At 42.3% G+C, this 20,167-nt stretch overlaps 1 protein-coding gene across 18 annotated transcripts in view; it reads left to right on the plus strand.

Moving 5' to 3' along the window:
* The first annotated feature begins 6,909 nt into the window (after positions 1-6,909).
* The window catches only part of LOC101476481 (neuronal cell adhesion molecule), a 77,613-nt gene continuing 64,355 nt past the window's right edge, over positions 6,910-20,167 (plus strand). For 5 of the 18 annotated variants that reach the window (XM_076885980.1, XM_076885984.1, XM_076885988.1 and 2 more), the window contains exon 1: positions 6,912-7,144. The gene's annotated coding sequence lies outside the window, so the exon portion shown is untranslated. Of the gene's footprint in view, positions 7,145-20,167 lie in introns of all 18 variants that reach the window. The other 13 variants (XM_076885968.1, XM_076885982.1, XM_076885978.1 and 10 more) reach the window with 6 other exon arrangements.

A 20,167-nucleotide genomic window follows, 5' to 3' on the forward strand; every position in this document is an offset into this window, starting at 1 on the left:
CTGCGCTGCATTCTGCCTCCTAATTGTATGAAGATTAGATTATTGTGATCGGAGGAAAGCCGCAGCTTCTCTTTACTTCATCCCAGGAAGTGAGGAGGTGGAGGGAAGAGGCTATCAAGTACTCAACGACTGCGTAATTACGACTGCAGAGATCTGAAGTGATATTCACCCCCCACTTTCTTGGCTCACTGTCCAGGGTGCTTGGCTTGATTAGCTCATTCTGATTTGAAAAATTGTTACTTGGGCACATAATACAGTATCTCTCAAAGGTTTCAGGTCACAAACAGAAAATTTCACATTTTCCATGGAAACACGTGAACAGGATATATATTTTAATATAGGAGTAGTTTATTTCTTTACATGTAACTTAAACAATTCTGCACTCCCATCCTAGCTGTGAGTTTGGTGAGGAGATCTGGAGACATTTAAACCCTCGATCATGTAAGTGCATCCCACAAGCTGTTCCCTGGTTTCAGATCCCTTTTATCCCGCACAGATTTCACACATTACTGCAGCCAAATTGTTGCATTTCCTCCACCATGCTTGAAAGATGAACTCAAGTAACCCTAAAGCATCTTTTCCTTTGTTCTGCATCTCACAGATGGTGTTTTGTTTGGCCCAAATGCCTCTAACTTAGATCTGTGTGTGTAAGTAACACTTTCTTCCCAGTATCTGGACTTGCTGGCCGGCCTTAATCACTTCTCTCAGTGGCCGGTCGCTGATATGGCTTTTTCTTTCCAATCCTGCCTAAAGGACCAGCATCGTCTGAGGTTCCCGTTCCTTGTCTATTTTTGCCCAGTTGTGCACCGAGGCCTCCCCATTCTTTTTCTATTCGTGTCATTCTGTTCTAGCCAATTGGCACAGCTCAGTGAAGAGCACACATTGTATGAAATCTTCAGTTTGATGTCAATTTCCTGCATGGATTAGCCTTCATTTCCCCAAGAATACTTAACAGGAATATTGTGATGGCTTTCAAACGCAAAGTCTTTTTGTGTTTTGGCATTTCAAGATTACAGTCATAACTTAGAAATACTGATGCTCAGCCAAGAGTTTGCAGTTGTTCCAGTATAACTGGATTTTTTTTTTTTTTTTTAATGATCCACTAGTATTTTAGCATGATAAACTTGAATTAGGAAAAACATCTTGGCTTTGTGAACTAACCATTTAATTCAATGCAATTTAATGTTCTTTCATGGTAAAACAAACACACTTTCATTTCAAGAATGAGGACATTTCTATGTGACCCCAAACTTCTGAGCAGCAGTGCGAGGAGAGATATACGTGTGGTCAGTGTGAGTGTGCGCTTTTTTCTCTCAAATATATGTTGTTGTTTTTTAAAAAATAGGGGTGTATTTTCCATGGGAATATAATTTGAAGGCCTTTCCCTGAGCTGCCTGTCATAACAGAGAAGAAGGTGAGACGAGATGACTGTACAAGGCTGTGCTCAGGCACCTGGGTAAAAGCTCTGGCCAGTGATGGATGGCATTTCCCTGCAGCATAAACACAGTGCTCTGACACAGCTTACACGCATGAAAACATATCCGTGGCCAAAGACAGTAGAGGACACAACAAACAGCGTCACTGGTAGTCTGAAATGGTACACCTTATAGGTCATTCAAATATGTTGTTTTATCTAGAATTTAGCAAAAGGGCAGAGCAAATAAAAGCAATATGGTGGCGCTGAATGAATATAGCATAAAAACAGTTTCATAAACATTTTTCACTGCAAGTAGAAATGAGACAATCATGAAAATCACTATGTAAATCATCTCTGGCTTCCTGGATTAAATAGTTAAAGTAATTTCAGCCTTTTGCTTGTAGTGTTGGGAGCGAGCTATTCTGCAGTATCTGAGTCTGAGGAAAAGGCACGAGTTCTTTCCTGTGTACAAAAACAGCCTTTTGCTGCTTATTCCACCTATACCAGCTGCTGATGTTTTGTTTACTTTCGCCTTATGCAGATTCTACCGAAAGCAAGGATTTTGTGTTACGTCTAGTATGTAAACAAGAAGACTCGTACAAGTAAATCCCATTCTAGAAGTTTAGAGTGCATCTAAATTCCTGAAAGGCAAAAGCAGTAGATTTGTTTTTGTTTTGGGGTATTTTTTGGGGGGTGTAAATTCACAAGGCAGGTCTTTTCACATCAAGTCTGGTATAGAGCTCATACAGCAACCCATCGTTCAAGGTTCAAGGTTCAAGGTTCTTTATTTGTCACATGCATAGTTATACAAGTATAACACACAGTGAAATGTAGCCTGACACGCTCCTCGACATGTGCAAAACAGGATAGACAATATAAACATATTTAAAATTAAAGGAATTGAAATGTACATTGTGCCTTGGTTTAGTGTCTGGAAGAGTCCTGACTCAGTCAATTATAGATGATGTGAGAGGGCGGGTGTGTGTGTTTAGGGCACGGATGGCTTGGGGATAGAAGCTCCTCTTGAGTCTCTCTGTCCTTGCCCGGAAGATGCGGAACCTTCTACCAGATTGCAGAAGTTGGAACAGTTTGTTGCCAGGATGGGACGGGTCCTTCAGTATCTGCGCTGCTCTAGTCCGGCATCTCCTGGTGTAGGTGTCCTGAAGCGGGGGGAGAGCAATCCTGCAGCAGCGTTCTGCTGTACGGATCACTCTCTGGAGAGCTTTTTGGTCCTTCACACAGCTGTTCCCAAACCACGATGTCATGTTCTGTGTGAGGATGCTCTCCACAGCGCCTGTATAGAAAATCCTGAGGATCTTTGGAGAGACCCTGAACTTCCTCAGTTGTCGTAGGTGATACAGGCGCTGCCTAGCCTTTTTGGTCTGGACCTGAATGTGGGCAGCCCATGTCAGGTCTGAGGAGATGTGGACACCAAGATACTTGAAGGTACGTTAAAGCTAAGCATGCCTTTTATACTCTAGTTGTTTTTATTAAAGTACTGAATCTGGTAAAAATTGACTACTTATGCTTTTACTATTGTCTGCCATATACAGTTATGCTCAGACGTTTACATACACTCATCACAAGCTTTGGGAATTGGGAGAACAATTTGAGTGTATTCCACACAGGCCAGACGTGTATATATACAGACTTATTAATAAGTGTTGCTGAAGGTTCTACATTGTCTTAACTTGACAAGATCACTTCACCTCGAATCAGCTACATGGTTGAAACTTGAACCCAACTGGGTGTTCCAGTAGCACAATGATACCAAACACACATTCCGAACTGGTTTGGAAACGGATAAAGCAGGCTAGCATTAAGCTGCTGGGATTGCCTTCCCAACAGTCTGACCTCAGCCCTGTTGACATTATGTAGATGTGCTTAAAAGCCAGATCTTTATCAGAAAACCAAACACTTTAAATACACTCAGCCAATTCTGCCCAGAAGAGTGCTCAAGTATGCAACCAGAATTATGCCAGAAGCTTATTGATGGCAACCAAAAGTCTTCTGTCAAGGTGCAACCTGCTAAGGGACATTTAACCAAATATCGGTGTGTGTGTGTGTGTGTGTGTGTGTGTGTGTGTGTGTGTGTGTGTGTGTGTGTGTTTACCTTTGACCCTGAGTGGATTAGGGAATATCGAGAATAAATTCAAATTTGTGCACCCAATTCTTCTTTTTAAAGGTCATTAAATATGTAATTAAGGATGTGGTATCCTATCCTGAAAAAAAAATAACAATTTAAACAGTTTAAAGAAATCATTAAAAGCCTTTTACCATGACATTCATGCCATGATTCCCATGAGTGTATGAAAACTACTGACCATAACTGTATACTGTTAAAGTGGTGGATGCTTCAGATAATAAGTTTCAGATAATAAGATCAGTGTATGCACAAGTCATTTCTGTAAAAAGAAAGAAAAAAAAAAGAAGAAGCTTAGGCTGCTCAAAACTCAGTTTCTGAAACTCAGGGTTTTTTGTACTCTTGGCTCTTTGTGTGATATCAATGAGAGGGGAAGTAAAGAAGGTGGCCTTAAACAGGAAAAAGGATAAAAAAGGATGAGCAGAGCTGCACGTAGGCACAGTAAAACATAAATAAGGATTAAACGCCCAGAATAAGAATTTTAAGTTTACGTTTAATTTTATGATTGTTATTATTATTAGGGATTTTTTAAAAACCATTTTAAGTCCTCTTTAGCCTTTAAGATAGTTTAAAAAAACCCATTCCTGTGGCTGAAATGAGTCACCACAACAAAGAGAATTATTTTTCTTTTATTTCAGCAGCAACTTATTTTACTAATTTTACAAGGAGCATAGTGATAAATGAGCAAAGGTAGCTTTCTAATGGGAAATCCAGAACACCATATTGAATGGCCATGAAGTCACATGAAGACTAACATCCACAGGTTGTCCCTATGTTGTATTTGTGAATTCCCATCAGGTTTTTGCCCCCTGTGTATTAACATGGTTAGACAGGCTTTAAAGGCTGCTCCCTCTCAATACAGAGAAGTCATGTAATGTAATTACACAGCAGACAGAGAGGAAATGCATCCTCCCCTGATGTAAACAGCTCTGACTCATGAACTTGTCCCGCAGCTCTAATTACATCAGTAATTTGATTTCTTTTGCACCTTTGGCCAAACCTCCAGACTGTAAATATGAATATGTTTCTTTGGTCTATACCCGAAATGGATCCTGAGGAGATTTCGACAGATACTGCCTTCTCTCATCTTTGCTTTCATGTAACAACAGTTTATCCTCCAAGTGGCTGCTGCTCAATTACACCTCACATTTATCTGTAGCTAATAAACCCAGCTCATTAGTACTTAATTAGTTTTGGAGCTGACGAATGATGTTAAGATAAGATTTAAGCTGCTCAATTGCAAAAACATGATAGCAATGTTTTGAAAGGGAAAAAAAGCAACTGATAGAGTGATGCACAGCCAATACACCGAGCAGAGGAACAGTGTTAGGGGTTCATCGGCTCTTTATATGATGGTCAACAACTTACTTGAAATTTAAAATAAAAATATCCAGTGGAAATAAATGAATAAGTAACATTTATTTCAGCAATAACAAATCATATAAATTTCCCCGTTCATTCCCAGATAAGGACCAATCACATAATATATTAATATCCCAGCTTTAACCTGAGAACAACCAAACCAGTGCAAACAAATGCCACTGCACTGCATTCAGTCACACCCTATTTGAAGCACTGGCACTGACTACACTTACAAATTGTGAATAAGTTCGAAAACTTTGGAAAAAATGGAGCATCTGATGTCTGATGCTGTTTTTTAAACTGCTGTGTTTTCCTATAGGATTTGGGCTGCTGACCTGTGTTCAAGCTGTGTGAGTTAATAATTACCTCTGATGTGGACAACATCGTTTCATGGTTGGCTTGTTGGTGCCGTGCACGGTTTGTTCTGTACAGAATAAAGAATAATAGTGGCGTAAACACGAAGAGAGATGACTTTCTCTCCCGCACAGTATCTGTGCCGTAAAGTTTTGCATCTGAGTGAGCAGAGGACTTCAAGGATCCACTGTAGTAAAAGGCACCGTAATTGGCGATGCCAGTGAGGCAGACACAGCGTCTCCTCTAATGGGTTTTGCTTTTCAACACAAAGCCTTGACGGCGTTCACTTTGCAACTTTCAAAGTGTTATATACTCTGCCTCTGTGGTGCTGTATCCTTGAACTTGTGAAAATCCCTTTGAGTATTTCACAGATAATGTGCATGGGGGAAATTAAGAGAATATTTTAATGAGATTCAAGACGTATGCAGACATGTCTGGAGGCAGTTTTAAATAAGAGGCAATGACAATTACAGTATTTTCCCCGTGTGGGGAGGCAAATGTTGGTGAGAATTCCCTGGCCCCCTTAAGATGATGACGGGGAGGATATTGGAGCGTTTCCCACTGGGGAATCACGCCTCAGTTTTCTGTCTTTTTCTAACACTATATAAGCAAATCAAAGAAACTCTTCGCATATAACTAAAGAGGGGATGCTGGCTAAGTTGGAAAATAGTGTACTGCGGTGAGGGACTTGCGCTTTTCAAGCTTAAAGGTGATTCTGTAGCTCTTTAAGCTTTTTACGATCATAATTGGAGGTTTTTCCCTCAGGTGATTTCACATATACGTTATAAACCCGTTTTCATCTTATGCCACAACCTAATTTTAGCTAATCTCGGTCAACCGGCTCCTGCATGGCAGACCACAAACTGTCTCTTTGCCAAAACCGGGCTTATCCGCGTAAAAACTACGTCACTTACTCTTTGTGTGATTCCACGGCTGCAGATGGATACCATTGCTAAGCCTCGGATAATGCATGTGTGTAATGTGCAGTGATAGAAGAGAGCAGTCTGAGATAAAAGTGTGCCTTTTAACGTCACATGACCTCATCCGGCAAAGGTCTCAGTTGATCCCACGGGCTGCTGCTATATGGTTATGAGCGCAAACCTGCCTGCAGGAAAAACTGTCATGCTTCAGAACATGCAACTGTCTTTAAGCAATTAGTTTCCAGAACAGCTGGAATTCCCTGAAAGGTGAAAGCACTTATATTTGACTAATATGTGAATCAGACTTTAGTTTTTTTTTAAATTTATTTAAACGTAATCTTTTATTTTTTTCAGCCCGATTAATGGAAAAAATGTACGTATTTCAGTGTTGAGCTTTTCTTGTACTTGGCGCCTTTTTAAAGCAAACAGCGAGAAAACAGTTAAATGAAAAAGCCACTCCCCGCTGTTAGATAATAATAAAAAGGATCATCGTTTGGCCTTTAAAATATACAGTCTGGCTTTTTTTATATTAAAAGAAAAACTTAAAAAAAGAAGCTTGTCCAGATGTTGTCCATCTGTGATTTTGAGGCTTCAGGGGGGGTAAAGCACTATTGTATGTATTTGTATGACAGTTTTCTGGAATGGTTCACTGCCTTTAGGCCACCATACATCAGCAGCGGCGCTGCAGTGCGCGCAATGGGCGTGCGCACGCCTCCGGGTGCTGCTGCGCGCCCCCGCCTGTGTGTGTGTTTGTATGTCGGTGAACTGGTGGGAGAGAGAGAGGAGGGGACCGGTGGCTGAGAGAGGCATCGGAGGCAAGTGCAAGAGGTTCGGCGCTCTGAGCGGGGACTCCACGTGAATAACCGCAGCTCACGGCTTCGCTCTGTCGCGGGAGGCTGAAGACACCCGCGGTGTTTTGTGTTTCTCACCGCCCAGGGAGGAGGTAAGGTGAGCTAAATTAGACCATTCATAATAAGCACGTGTCGTGTGGCTTACAGTTCACTGACAGGAGTTTTGTGGCACGTTGGAAGGATGCCGATAGAAAAACTGCCCCTCTTTTAGCTCCTTCTCGGGGGGTGGGAGTGTGCAGGAGTGGTTTATTTTAAATAACACGCCGCGCTGTTCTGGGTGATATTTTACGTGTTAGGTGATCGTCGGAGAGAGCGAAAAGGTGTGGGACATATTCCGGTGAACGACTGTCAAATCAAAGGGTTGACACGTACCGTGACGCGTTAAAGATGCTGAGGGGAAAAACACAAAAAACAAATCATTGGCACTTATTTGCGAATATTGTCTTTGGACTTGATCTTTTTTGCTTCGATCATCACATATCACATGGTGTAGATACAGTGGATATTCCCACAGATAGATAGACAGCTCTACTGTACTTGACAGCTGCTTTTTATTGTCCTGTGTTGATGAAATCGCTGTCTGGATACACGCACAATCCCTCATAAGCTGATTTGCTTCCCACATGTTTGATTCCCCTCATATTTATGTCACAACTCTGTGTTGTTTTGACTGACCAGTCACTTTGCTGAGTCTAATTTCCCTTCATGGGACTGAATCTGATTATGATAGGGCCCCCCCTGAGATTTCACAGAATTCATCTCACACCATTTTTCCACCAGTCAAAACAATTCATTTGCTGGAAAAAACCCCAAACATATTTTCACACAATCCTGTCTTCCCACTCCACCTCCTCCTCCCCCGTCTGTCTGCCCCTTGGTCAAAGCTTCAGTAAAGGGGGAGCTCACCATCATGCAACAACACCCCTCCTCCTCCTCCTCCTCATCCCCTCCTCTGCTCATCCCCAGACACTCTCACTCATACATACACCCAGACACACATGCCTTGACTGCACACTTTCGCTGCCTGCTCAGTTGGCCAAATTAATGCAATGCTAATGACCCCTGTGTTATTGTCTGAAGCTCTTGCCTTGCGCTTACTGCTCTGAAAAGCCTGACACACTTTCTAGTAATGTTTATTCACTCCAAGCAGACTATAGTTAATCTGGTTAAGACGATAACAATATCCCTCTATCCTTGCCTTATGTCTAGTTTACATTAATTTATAAAACTGGCGGCAAAAATGTACGTCCCAGACAGTTTGTGTGCTTTGTGGTAGTCTCTTGATCAGGTTGTAGTTTGAGCTCAGAGAGGCTTTAATCCACAGCTACTGGAGTGCTGCTAACATAACATTTCAGCCTCATTTGACAAATGTGGAGAAATCGGGACAAGATAGCGACCTACATTGTGCTGCCTTCTTTACTTTCAAACTCATCACAAATGACTCTAGACGGGGAGATTTGCATAACTAAGGGATTATCATGACACACGTTGGCCAGAGTTATTGTGAGAGCACCAGTCAGTCACACTGCACGCTGACCTAAAACCAGCGACGGGCAACTTTGCTCCGGGGGCTATGGGAAAAGCTTGGGTGTTGGAGGGAAAATGCCACCAATTTCTCTCTGTGGGCTGCAGAAAAACGCAGGCTATTCTGTGAGAAGTGATCAACGCGCCTTCTCTAAGCAGCCGTCCGTGGACATTCACAGGCCAGAACAAAGTGCCTCATAGAAAGGAAGATTTGTTCTGTGTCACTTGTTGTAATGATGACATAATTTCTTTCAGGAACTGGTCTGAACCTGAGAGACTGCCATTTCATCAAGGGTACATTTGAGTCATGTCAGAGTAATGCTTGTTTAGGGAAGCAGCACATATTCCGAGATGAAACAATAACACGATTCCGGCAAAGTGAAGCTGAAGTCAGGGTGGGAGATGGCTAGTCTCAGTAGATGTTTAGTAAGAGGGACCTGTCAGTGTAAAGATCGCTTCTGGTTAATCACAAGTGTCTCTTTTTTCTAAGTCTTGACAATCATTTATGTGACATTTCATAGTTTCTATGTTCTGAATTAACTAAGTGCTAAAATCTGGAAATGGGAATATGAAGGCATTACAACAATTAAGGCCAACCTAGGCATTAGAACCAGGAGTAAATGATTCAGTAATCCATCAGTGAGTTGATATTTGATACAAATCTGGCATGCTTAGCAACTTTAGATCTTACAACGTTAGCAACAGTTTTCTGGGTGCAGTTTCTCAAATGAAATATTTTATGCTATATGATGGTGAACAGAAGATATTTTAGACCTCGGTCTGAGCGCTGAAAACATAAAGGAACAAGAAAACATCTCAAGTTTCTTTGACATTTGTTTAAAAAAAAAAAGAATTCACTGATTAATTGAGGAATACAATAATAAATTAATTGGCAATTCATCTATTTCAGTTTTTACCTAAAATCTGGTATCTGCACATGCTATACACACACACACACACACACACACACACACACACACACACACACACACACACACACACACACACATTATGTATGTATATATATATATATATACCCAGATCTCAGCGAATATCTTGATATTGATTCCAGTTCCTGTAGAAATTATGACTGATGCGCTGAAACCAACCATAAATACCCCCTGCAATAATTTCTTTTTCATGCAAAAGTGCACACGCACTAATCAATAATTTACCATCATAAGTCACTCCAGCTGATTGACTGAATGATTGAGTGAGTTCTGGCAGCACGTGTTCTCGTGTCCCGAGTGAAGAGGATCCAGCAGCCATTGTGAATAGAAACGCCGTGCTGCTCGGCTGTGATGAGGCTAAATTCCCTGGGGGAATGATGGAGGCCCATGCCTACCCATTAGTGTCACTGCGGTCTGGGTGTTTCATCCCAGTGGAGCTATCACGCACAGCAGCGCAGCACACTGACATCATTTGGACCTCCTTGTCATAGGCATGTTCGTCTCATTTTGGGACTGATGAGTGCCTCATTATCACACCACAGAGGGAACGGTGCTCTGCCTGCTTCACAGCTGCCTGATCACTTTCACTGTTTGTAATTTGGACAAACGTATGCAGAAGCAAAGAAAGGCATTCATACATGTTCATTACATGTGCCCATGTTTTACTTTCCTTCTCTCTCTGTCTCTCTCTGTGAGTCGGGCCTGCTTGGTTGCAAGCTGGTGGGTACAATTAGAGTTTCACAGTCAGTTAAGCAGCAGCTCTAATGGGAATTGACACATTCCTGTAAATCCCTCCACACAGCTGCAACTGTTGGTGTTTACACCGTAGACTTGTATTTTATTATCGGGAGTAAATGGCAACAGATGACTAAGAAAAATGGGTAAACAAAGTAAGTAAAAAGTACAAAGTGAACCTCGATTAGATAGATGTCTTGGTTTCGGCTTCTCCTTTTACTTCTTGCTGTTATGGATATTGACAAGAATTTATTAACACCAGTGCCACTGCTGAGTTTTCCTATAGGTCAGATTTGTTTTTATTGATCCCCATGTTGTTTACTGATTGGATTTACATGTGAGGAAAAAAAGTAAGCTTGCACAGGTTTGTATCATCAATTCAAATACCTGGACCTGACTCTAATTACTGTACAAAAACAGACTTGGATGTGACTTTGGTGTGCAAAAGCTTTCACGCATTTAACTCATAATGGATTGGTTCCGGGTTTTAACTGGAACCAGTAGTTGATTCCTTTCATTGCTTGTAACAGCACATTAAATAGCTGACACAAGGGTCTGATGATTTGATCGATTGGTGCACAGACAGAAAATTCATCATCAGCTGTTTGGACATGTTTCTAATAATTTTAATAAAAGTAAAATTATAAAAATGCTTTGATTCAAGCTTCGCACGTGTTAAGGTTTTCTCACACTAATATCTGAAACAGAGCAGTCTAAAGCCTGAGCTTTTGGCAAGTAGGGATTACTTGGCACATACTGGCCATCTGCCTTTGCAACAGTATATGACAGAAAACAATGAGCATCCTTTAAGCGTGTTTGTTTTTGAGTAAATTCAAGCTTTTCAAATGTGAGGAATTATTATTTAGTCATCTTTTGAAATAAACTAAATACCATTGGCTATGGTTTGGATAAAAAAAAAGTGAGCTGTATGTTAATAATTATGTTGGATTAAGCTCTGGAAACAACAAAAAAGAGGCATTATTGTTACTTTAAGTGATGGAAAAGCTGTTAGTCATAGCCCCGACTCGGAAGCCCTGCTGATCAGAGATGCTGTGCTCAGTTGATTTACTGTTAAATTCGGCTATAGATTTTGGACAGCAGGTAGTTGGACAGATGTTGGATGGATGGAGGTCAGTGAAGACCTCCTTGGATGGCCCCCTGTGACCAAATCATTACGTTGGAGCTTCACACCATGACGGTCATCAAGCCCAGTCACTCAAGGTTGCCAAGGGAACCCTAATATTACTCATGTCAGGTTATCAACCCCCTTTAGTAAGTACAAAGCATTTAAGGATGTTCTTTTCCGTCCTAAGTAAGTGCCAGGGGGGTGACAGCAATAGACCCTTTTGAAATGGGACATTGAGATAATGGAACGTAATGTTGCAGGTTTTATGCTCTCTCTCTGTCCCCTTTAGACCTCCTTGTTAACTAGGTGATCTGAACCACTCAACCTCGAATTTAGAGATCCAATGGGAACAAATGGAAATTCAACTCGATGTTTGCTCCAGGAGTGCATTTTCTGAGATCTCATCAGATGCGCTGCTTCGTTGCTACTGGCTAGGGGAGGAGGAGGGAGGAAAAGGAAGAAGTGGGAGTGTTTTCAAGCTTTTGGGGTTCCAAGGGGGAGGGAGGAGGGGTGGATCATGTACCTCCATGGACGCTGAGAATGGGCAGGGGGGAACAAAGGGGGTCTGTTTTCTCTTTCTCTACTGGCAGGGAGGCTTTTATTGCCTCTTGCCTTGCAGTATGTGTGTGGGTGGGTGGGGGTGGTGATAATGCTGGGGAGGGGTGATGCAGGGGTTATCCTGAAGGAGATCCACAATAGAAACTGTGGTGTTGGAGCCTCTCTTTGAACAGCTGAAGAGGGCTGGAGAGGCAGTCCTTGCTGGAGCGACAGCCTCGGGCCTGTTGAAGCTCTGGCCAACTTTGGATGGGCAGCAGATGTTGGAGAGGTAGCTGGTGGCCGAGTGGCAGCACATAACAACAACCGGTGCTTCCCTTTCCTGTCCTGAAAACAACAGGAGGTGGGCATTGCTCCACTGGCAGGGTGCAGGCTGGCCAAAATTGCAGGGAATACAGGAACAGTGTGCACTTGAAAGCTTTTCTGCTCCATTCTCAAGCTTCCATCTTCTTCCTATTTGCATAGAGCTTAAGGAGAAAAAAAACAAAACCGCGTTGCACATCCCACTCTTTGTTGGCACTGCGATGCAGCCCACTTGTGTAGACTAATAGCTCAGAAAATACATCACCACAGCTCTTTCTCTGCTTATAAAATTGGCCTGTACCGTGCCAAAAATCCAACGCAATCCCCAAGCCTCCACAGCCTTACTAGTCTCTTGTTGAACACCACATCCAACAAAACTTGCAGAAGTGGGGGTCTGCAGAGATAAGCGGAGCAAAGGCTTAGATTATCTTTGTTGCCCCAGCGCATGATGCAACAGCGAATCAACAGGAAAAGAAGGAGACACTTCGCTGTCAGCTCATGAATAAAGTTGACATGGAAACACAAAGTGGCTTTGCCATGGTTCAGGACTTGCTGACCTCGAGGTCTTATTTAGGCCAGGCGCTCTAATGCCCTTACCCTCTGCTCCACCCCTCTACCCCCTCCCACACCCTGGCTGAGGGTAAGATACCATGTTAGAAGCTCAGCAGCCACCACTGAAGGGCCCTTAATCCAAGTGGGATGACAGTTTGGCTCTGGATGCCGTTTCTGCAGTGCTGAGACCAATGAGCTTTTCTTCCCCTCTTTTTCATCCCTTAAACCTCCCAAATACAACCACAGGAATCCTGGGAAAAAAAGCAGTTCTCGGGGAGACAGAGGAATAGGATGGCAAACAAATCAAAGGGAGGATCTCTGATTCCTCCTTTGTAGAGCAGATAAATGTGCACATTCACAGAGATATCAAAAGCACACAGTGTTGACTTCAGCTGCTATTTTTTTTGTCCACATGTAGTGTAAAAAACATAATCTATAACCAGATAATCTTTGTCCAGGCTTCAGAATGATTAGGGAAGATTGAGGTCAGAAAACCATTAGACTCATCAAATTTAGTGATGCTGCCACATCAAATCCCTTTTCCTGCCTTTAAACCAATCGGCAGAGCGATCCGCGGACCACATGTTAACAGAGCTTCAAATGGGCCATCCATTATCTGAAACAATAACGAGCATCATGCATGTTTGCCATTACTGTTACTCACTCTGCATTGCAGCTGCAGCTGATTCTGCTTTTCCACACCGGTCACAGTCCCACTGTGATGTGCAATAATCTCTGGGAAGTTGACTTTGTTAAGTTTTTATAAAATTTAGTTTGGAAATTTGTCAGCTGATCCCTTGACACAATATGATCACATAAAAACGTCAAATATTTGTTTTATGCAGAACCTCGAATGTTAAAATGTGCCGAATGCAGTATGTATTTCTGCCCCTTTACTCTAAAAATGTTAACACCATCAATACAGAAAATCATCATTTAATCTTGGACTAGAATATGATGGTGAATAGCAGCACTTGTGTCCCCTGATGGACCCAAGTGCAGGAAGAAGGAGCCTGGAAATATTTCCTCTGCACTGAAAATTTTTAAATCAGTTTAAATTCAAATTAAATCTCAAGCTGCTATTACTCAGTATATTCAAGTAGATTCAAGCATTTTAAAATTCCTGTTATATCAAAAGCACAATTTTTTCAACTATGGGAAGCCTGTGAATTTGATTTATTAACTAAAACCCAAGGTCATCCTCTCTGGTGTTCGAGGGTATTATGCCAGAGCAATTTAGAATCAAACGTGAGCAATGGAATAGCAATCAGTATAATCTCTGTGTGTTCAGTCCTGTGCTGGATTCTCAGCGCTGTGCATCTTCAGGAACTGGAGGAATGTAATTGTCAGTAAGATCATTCCTTTCTGTGGGCTAGTTCGGCCCATCTGTGAGGAAGGGAGAATGGGCATGGCAACTTCATTTATCAGGATCTCCGCTGTGGCTGGCTGGCCTGATAACCCAATCAAGTGTCTAGTGTGACTAAGAGCTGTCTGGGCGAACACTAGGCTTTTTTCAGTTCTCCATGTGGAAATATCAATGAGGCTTTGTCAATGTGCCATTGTTGACAGCCAGAGCCCTGTGGTGTTAAAAACCTAATGCAGACTCTCAAAGAAAGAAAAAGTCTCAATAATAATCTTTGTTTACTATTTTCTTTACATTTTCACACTATATTTGGACCTTGGCATTGAATGGCAGTCCTGGTGTTGGTGTTAGTCGGCATTGTGCCGGTACAAGCTGAAAAGATTCTGGTTTGAGGCAGACCTAATGTTCGGGTCTTCAAGGTTGGCTGGTTTTTGGGCCTCTCAGGGGCTCAAGGCACAATGACCACATCTCTCAATGAGTGGAGCCACAGTGGACATGTTACTCAAAGGGCTTACTGCATGACAGGGAGCACGCCTCCACAGATACAAGAGAAAAATAGCACACTTTCACTCTGAGGTGGATTTCATATAGCTCACAGTTCTGCTGTCAATATCTTGATTGTAGTTGACATTTAAGGGAATGCATAAGGCAAAGGGCATTCTTTAGATGTTCTCTGCTGCTTTCATGAAATGTGTTTGGTTTGGAATAATGGATTAAATTGTTAATGTACTCAGAGGGAGGTGAGGGTCGGATCATTCTGAAGTATTCCTAGATTTCTCTATACATTAATTTTTTACATAAGCTGTGCACATCTGAGGCTTTTACACAATCAGTCAAGCTGCTATCTGAGTTAAAATCTCAGTTTTCCCCGATTGAAGGATCATGATTAAAACTGTAGGTTTCCAAAGCCTGTGCCTGAGATCATGATATGCACAGTGCTTAGACTGCTTTAGACCTGTTTTATAATCCGTGATTGTAGGTATGGGGTTTAAAAATAAAAAGGAGCAGTCGTGCCCTGAGAGCAGATTATGCACGGATCTCCACCACTCTGGCTTGGTTTCTGCCTCTGTTTTTTTTCTTTGTTTATTTCATTTCCTTTTTAAGTCTTTTCTATATGACTTTTCATAGATTTCGTTTCTCCATTTGGTAACCTTTACTTTTGTTTGTCAGTATTCACACATTAGATGAGACCATTAATGATATCCCAGAAATGTCTGGGTTAGGTTTGCGTGTATCTCAAGAGCTTACAAGTTTATACAATGATACCCAGTGGTACAGCCCAGTAGCGTTCATTATATGCTTGCAGATTTTATGAATTTAGATTTTCTTCTTCCACTGCTGCCTTTTAAAATCAGGCGTTGTTCGCTGATGTAGCGCTTAATCCGTCCACAATAGGGCAACTACATGGAGGTCAACTTGATTGGATTCTCCACAGTCATCTGCAGTGAAAAAAAATCTAATTAAGCTTCAGGCACCTAAGTCAAACTCCGTAGGATTACCCTGGCCCTGCACCCAAAACCTGGTCCTGGGAGATTGTGATAACTCTACTCCCATAATCTGAAGCCGGGGAAGCCTAGAGGGGGGTGTTGGCAATGAAATCCATACAAACCGAATCTACTCACCCACTCAACTGCGTGGATAGCTGAGTCACGTAAAAAATATATGGTGTAAATTAAGTTAAAATCAAAAATCGCAGTGCGAGATTTACCAAAGTCGAGTTTGTGTTAACATTCAAAGCCACAGCAGGACACAGTGCAAATAGCTACAGTGTGTTTCGAAGAGATAATGATAGAAAAAAAACTGATTTCATGCAGAGTTTCATCCGTATCGTTCACAATCCCCTGAGCTTTGAAGTCAAATTGGAAGTGTGTCTGTATGGGTGGAAACGACAGACAGATTAGAGAACAGAAAACATGCTTTGAAAGAGCTTTTAACCCCCCACCCCCTACCCCCTCCTACTCAAATCTGTCTTTTTCAGAGACAAATAAAACCCACCAAAGTATCTTCTCTTTTGTCCCAACTTTAAGATGTGGGTTGGATGTAGATTTTCCACTGAGCAAAAAGTCCATGTTTGTTGTGGTCACCACAGTGCTCGAAACAGCTTTTTTGTTCGGAAGATAACTCACAACGGGAGACCGCTATTGACCAGTTGTTCCCCTAAAGGAAATGGGCATGAAGGGGGAAAGAGTGGAGGACAGTGAGGGGGTCAAGATGGGGTAAAAGACACGGATGTGCAAGTGACCAGGACATGGTCTCCATCTCACCAGGATGCAGCTAAAATATGGCTCTCTTCTTTTGATCCTGGAGACAGTGCACCTGCTGGAGGTCTAAGGATTTGTCCTTTTCCCGTCTATCATCAAGGTATCACTTTATGTATGCGAGTACAGCTCTTGGTATTCCACTATCATTACATTTTCCTTCTTGTACTCATAGCCACAAAATTAAAAGGCTGCAAGAGCTTGTGATCTCTTCCCGCCTTCTCGCGGGAGTTGATTGTGATTGGGGTTTTTTTCTCCCCTCAGTCTCGCATCAAAATGCAGCCAGACTGAAAGCTAAAAATGCTCTTTTGGCCCCAAAACAAAAGCCTCTGAATTAGTTTCACTCAGCCTGTTTGTCTGAGCTGTGATTCAGCTGAAATGGGACTTTGGATATGAATTTTGAGTGGAAGCAAAGCGCTGGCAGAAGTGGCAGAGCCTTGTCCTTGACAGCCTTGTTGAATTAATTCCTTCCAAATGGCTGGTTTAAAGAATGAAAAGAAGAGTGTTGAATACAAGCTAATACTGATCTGATGCTATCTACGGCACAGGTTCAATTTTTAACCGTAGTGTCTTTGTGAAACCATCCATTTTTACCCACGTGACTCATATTGTGTGCGGAGTTAAAGGATAATGGAATAGGTGGCCACCCAGGACAGCTTGTCATAGCACTTCAGTTTGATTGACATGCCACTTCTTTTTTCACACCAGACATGGTAAAATTGTATAAAAGTGACTCTTTAGCATAACATTGGACAATTGCATGCTTAACCTCCTTCATTCTCCTCTGGGGCTTGATTAATTCAAACCGGAGCAACTTCAACATATCTGTGTTGTAATGCTAAAATTAGCAGGATCTGAGGCATGTGCTTGATATGGTAATAGGGGAGGTGAATTTGTTGCTGTGGGCTACGTGGATGTGTACGTCATTGTATATAAATATCTTGTGATATATTACATTTTCTTTAAAAAATCAGGTGAGAAGCTGGAGTTTGAAGTTTCACTCCTGACCTCGGGAATAACAGCATCCATTCAATGTTTTTTCCAGCTTTCATCGACATCCTCGCTCCCTTCACATGCAGGTTATTTAGTTTTTATGAAACAGTTATTACCCTATACATTGGGTAGAATATTCTAATAGGAAATAATGAAAAAAAAATTAACTGCTGTGGTGGTTAGCCCTGTTACCTCACATCAAGAAGGCCAAATCCACCATCTGTCCAGGGCCTTTCTAGGTGGAGCAGAAGTTTTCTTTGAGTATTCTGGTTTCCTCCCGCGGTCCAAAAACATGCAGTTAGTGAGGTTAAGATTATTGGTTATTGCGCGCAATGCGATTGCGTATCTGTTTCTGTGTTAGCTGCGTGACATGTTTTCAGCCACATCCTTCCAGAGTACACCTTGCCTCTCATTTGATGGTAGCCGGGATAAACTACAGCACCCATCGCAACTCTGAATTAGATAAACAACATATTTCTGGGTGTCAGAGATTTACAGTTAACAAACAGTCAGGTGAATAAACAACACTGAGACACTTGTGTAGGTTAACGTGCTGCACGGGTGAAAAGCTCAGAGCAAATCACACCGAACTGCAGTATTCGTTTATTTTTATAGGTTACATCGTCAATATGCAAATATAATCACATTTCCTGTTACGCAGGTCCTGATGCTGTCTGTGTGTAAGCTGTGTGTGTGTGTCACAAAGTATGTGTGTCGCAAGTCAATTTCTAAGAATAATATAATGCAAGTCAACTTCTGCGGATATGTATTTCTGTACTGGTCTCTTTTCAGTGTCACAGGGTCAGCTTCCTGTTTCTACAGAAAACTGTGTCTGGTGAAATATGTATAACATAACTTTTGAAGCATAAGCAAATAAAACAATAAAAACTCCCTGACACTGGGTTTTAGACTGGTGGTGAAAAGAAACCTGTCAACATGCAAGCATGGCAGTGTGTGGATTAAATATAACTCAAGATAACATCAGATTAATCTGCAAAGGCTAATTTCAGTAAGTTCTGTCGTTGTACTACATCTACCTTTTCCCCTCCTCTCCTCCATAACCTCATCTCCTACACAGAACTAACCCATCTTAGAGGAAATACTGAATGCATTATGTGGTATAAACAGCTCCACGTAAAGATGCATTTATTGGATCGTTTATGATAGCGGGATATGAAGAAGTTTTCCCACATTTCACACAGTGGCTGATCTCAGTGGTTCCAAGTGCAAGAGTGCCGCTCTAAATGTTTAATGGCGAGTTAAAGGATAAGGGCCATCTTCTGTCTCTTTCTGCATAGTGTCTCATTCCAGTCTGGCTGAGCTCCAGTGCTCACTGCAGCATTCTGACTCACTATGTTGCTGCATTGAGCCTAGATACAAAGCATCTCTGGAGACCTTTTAGCTCTGCTGGAGTTATGCAGTATATTGAGTAGGACAGTTTTCAAACTTGGCCAGACGACTAGGATCATTTGTCACTCTAGTCGCGTGCACCTATATTTTATTTTTATGGCCTGACCTTCGGCTTCACAACCTCAGTGTGCAAACGGGGCAGACCACCAGCCACTAGTCCGCGTCACGGTCAAAGCGTCAGCGTTTCGGTGAAGCCCTGGCTGCTCTTCAATGGCCCTTTCACTGCCACTTGGTGACAATGCATTTTTTCCATGCCATAAAGCAGATGCTGTATTCTAGCAGTACAATACAGGGCCCATCTGAAACTGTTTACCATGTGAAAGGCACACCGGGATCAGGATGCCTACCACTGTGTGGGGCTTTTTGACTTGCCACTCTATAATGAGTGCACGCTGGAAGGAAAAGGAGCGCGCAGCTTTAACTGGCATTGTAATCACTGCATGGAGAGAGGAAATGCAGTATAAAGTGCTGATCCAGCCTATTCTTCCCAGGCCAGGGCTTTTTAGACTTATCTGAATACAGAGATTACTGTGACACCATATGAGCTTGTCAGCAGTTGCACCCATAGCAGATAAATAGGGAGGAAACTTGCAGTTTACGTACCCACCTAAAACAGATCATTTAATCTCTTATTCCATCGGGCCCTGATCTTTGATACAGCTGTGGCAAGTTTTCTCTAAGATGAGGTCTCTGATCTTTTCCGACCTCTTTCTCTGGAAGTCAAAAATCAAGAACTAACAAGTGGAAACATCTCAACTGCAGAGGCTTATCCGGTGTAACAGAAACCCCCTGCAGTTAAATCATTATCTTTGTGCGACTAGTACCTGTCTTCTCTTGTGTTGCTGTTTGTTGTCGACAAGTTGATGACGCTCAGCTTGTTCCAAGTTGTCTGCCCTCAGGCCTCGCTTTGTTATGAAGTCTTACTGCTCCACCTCTTATGGAAAAACAACTAAGACAGCGTTAAACCAGCCCTAATGGTGGACTTAGTGGTGGCCTGACAGCAAGAGGTGTAGTGAGTAATTAAGCACTCAAGCAGTGAGGGACCCTGAAAGGCCAGAGGTACCCAACCTCACAGACTGGTCACAGTCAGATTCCTCTCCACCCATAGAAGGGGTGTCAGAGACAGGGAAGCTACTCCTGAAGCTAAGGTCTCTTTGGCCCTTCGGCACCACTTAGAGGGCTTATCCTCCTAGCCAAGAGCTCTCTAAGGCCTCCAGCTGGTCATCAGTCATGTCAAGGACACACATCATGCATGTCAAGAGCCTGAAGAAATAACAGCGGTGCCACAGACACAGGAGTGCAGATGGGGATGTTTTTAAGTATATTTAAATGACACCTTGGAGGAAGAATG

This window comes from Maylandia zebra, linkage group LG7, assembly GCF_041146795.1.
Source record: "Maylandia zebra isolate NMK-2024a linkage group LG7, Mzebra_GT3a, whole genome shotgun sequence".
NCBI classification, from domain to species: domain Eukaryota; kingdom Metazoa; phylum Chordata; class Actinopteri; order Cichliformes; family Cichlidae; genus Maylandia; species Maylandia zebra.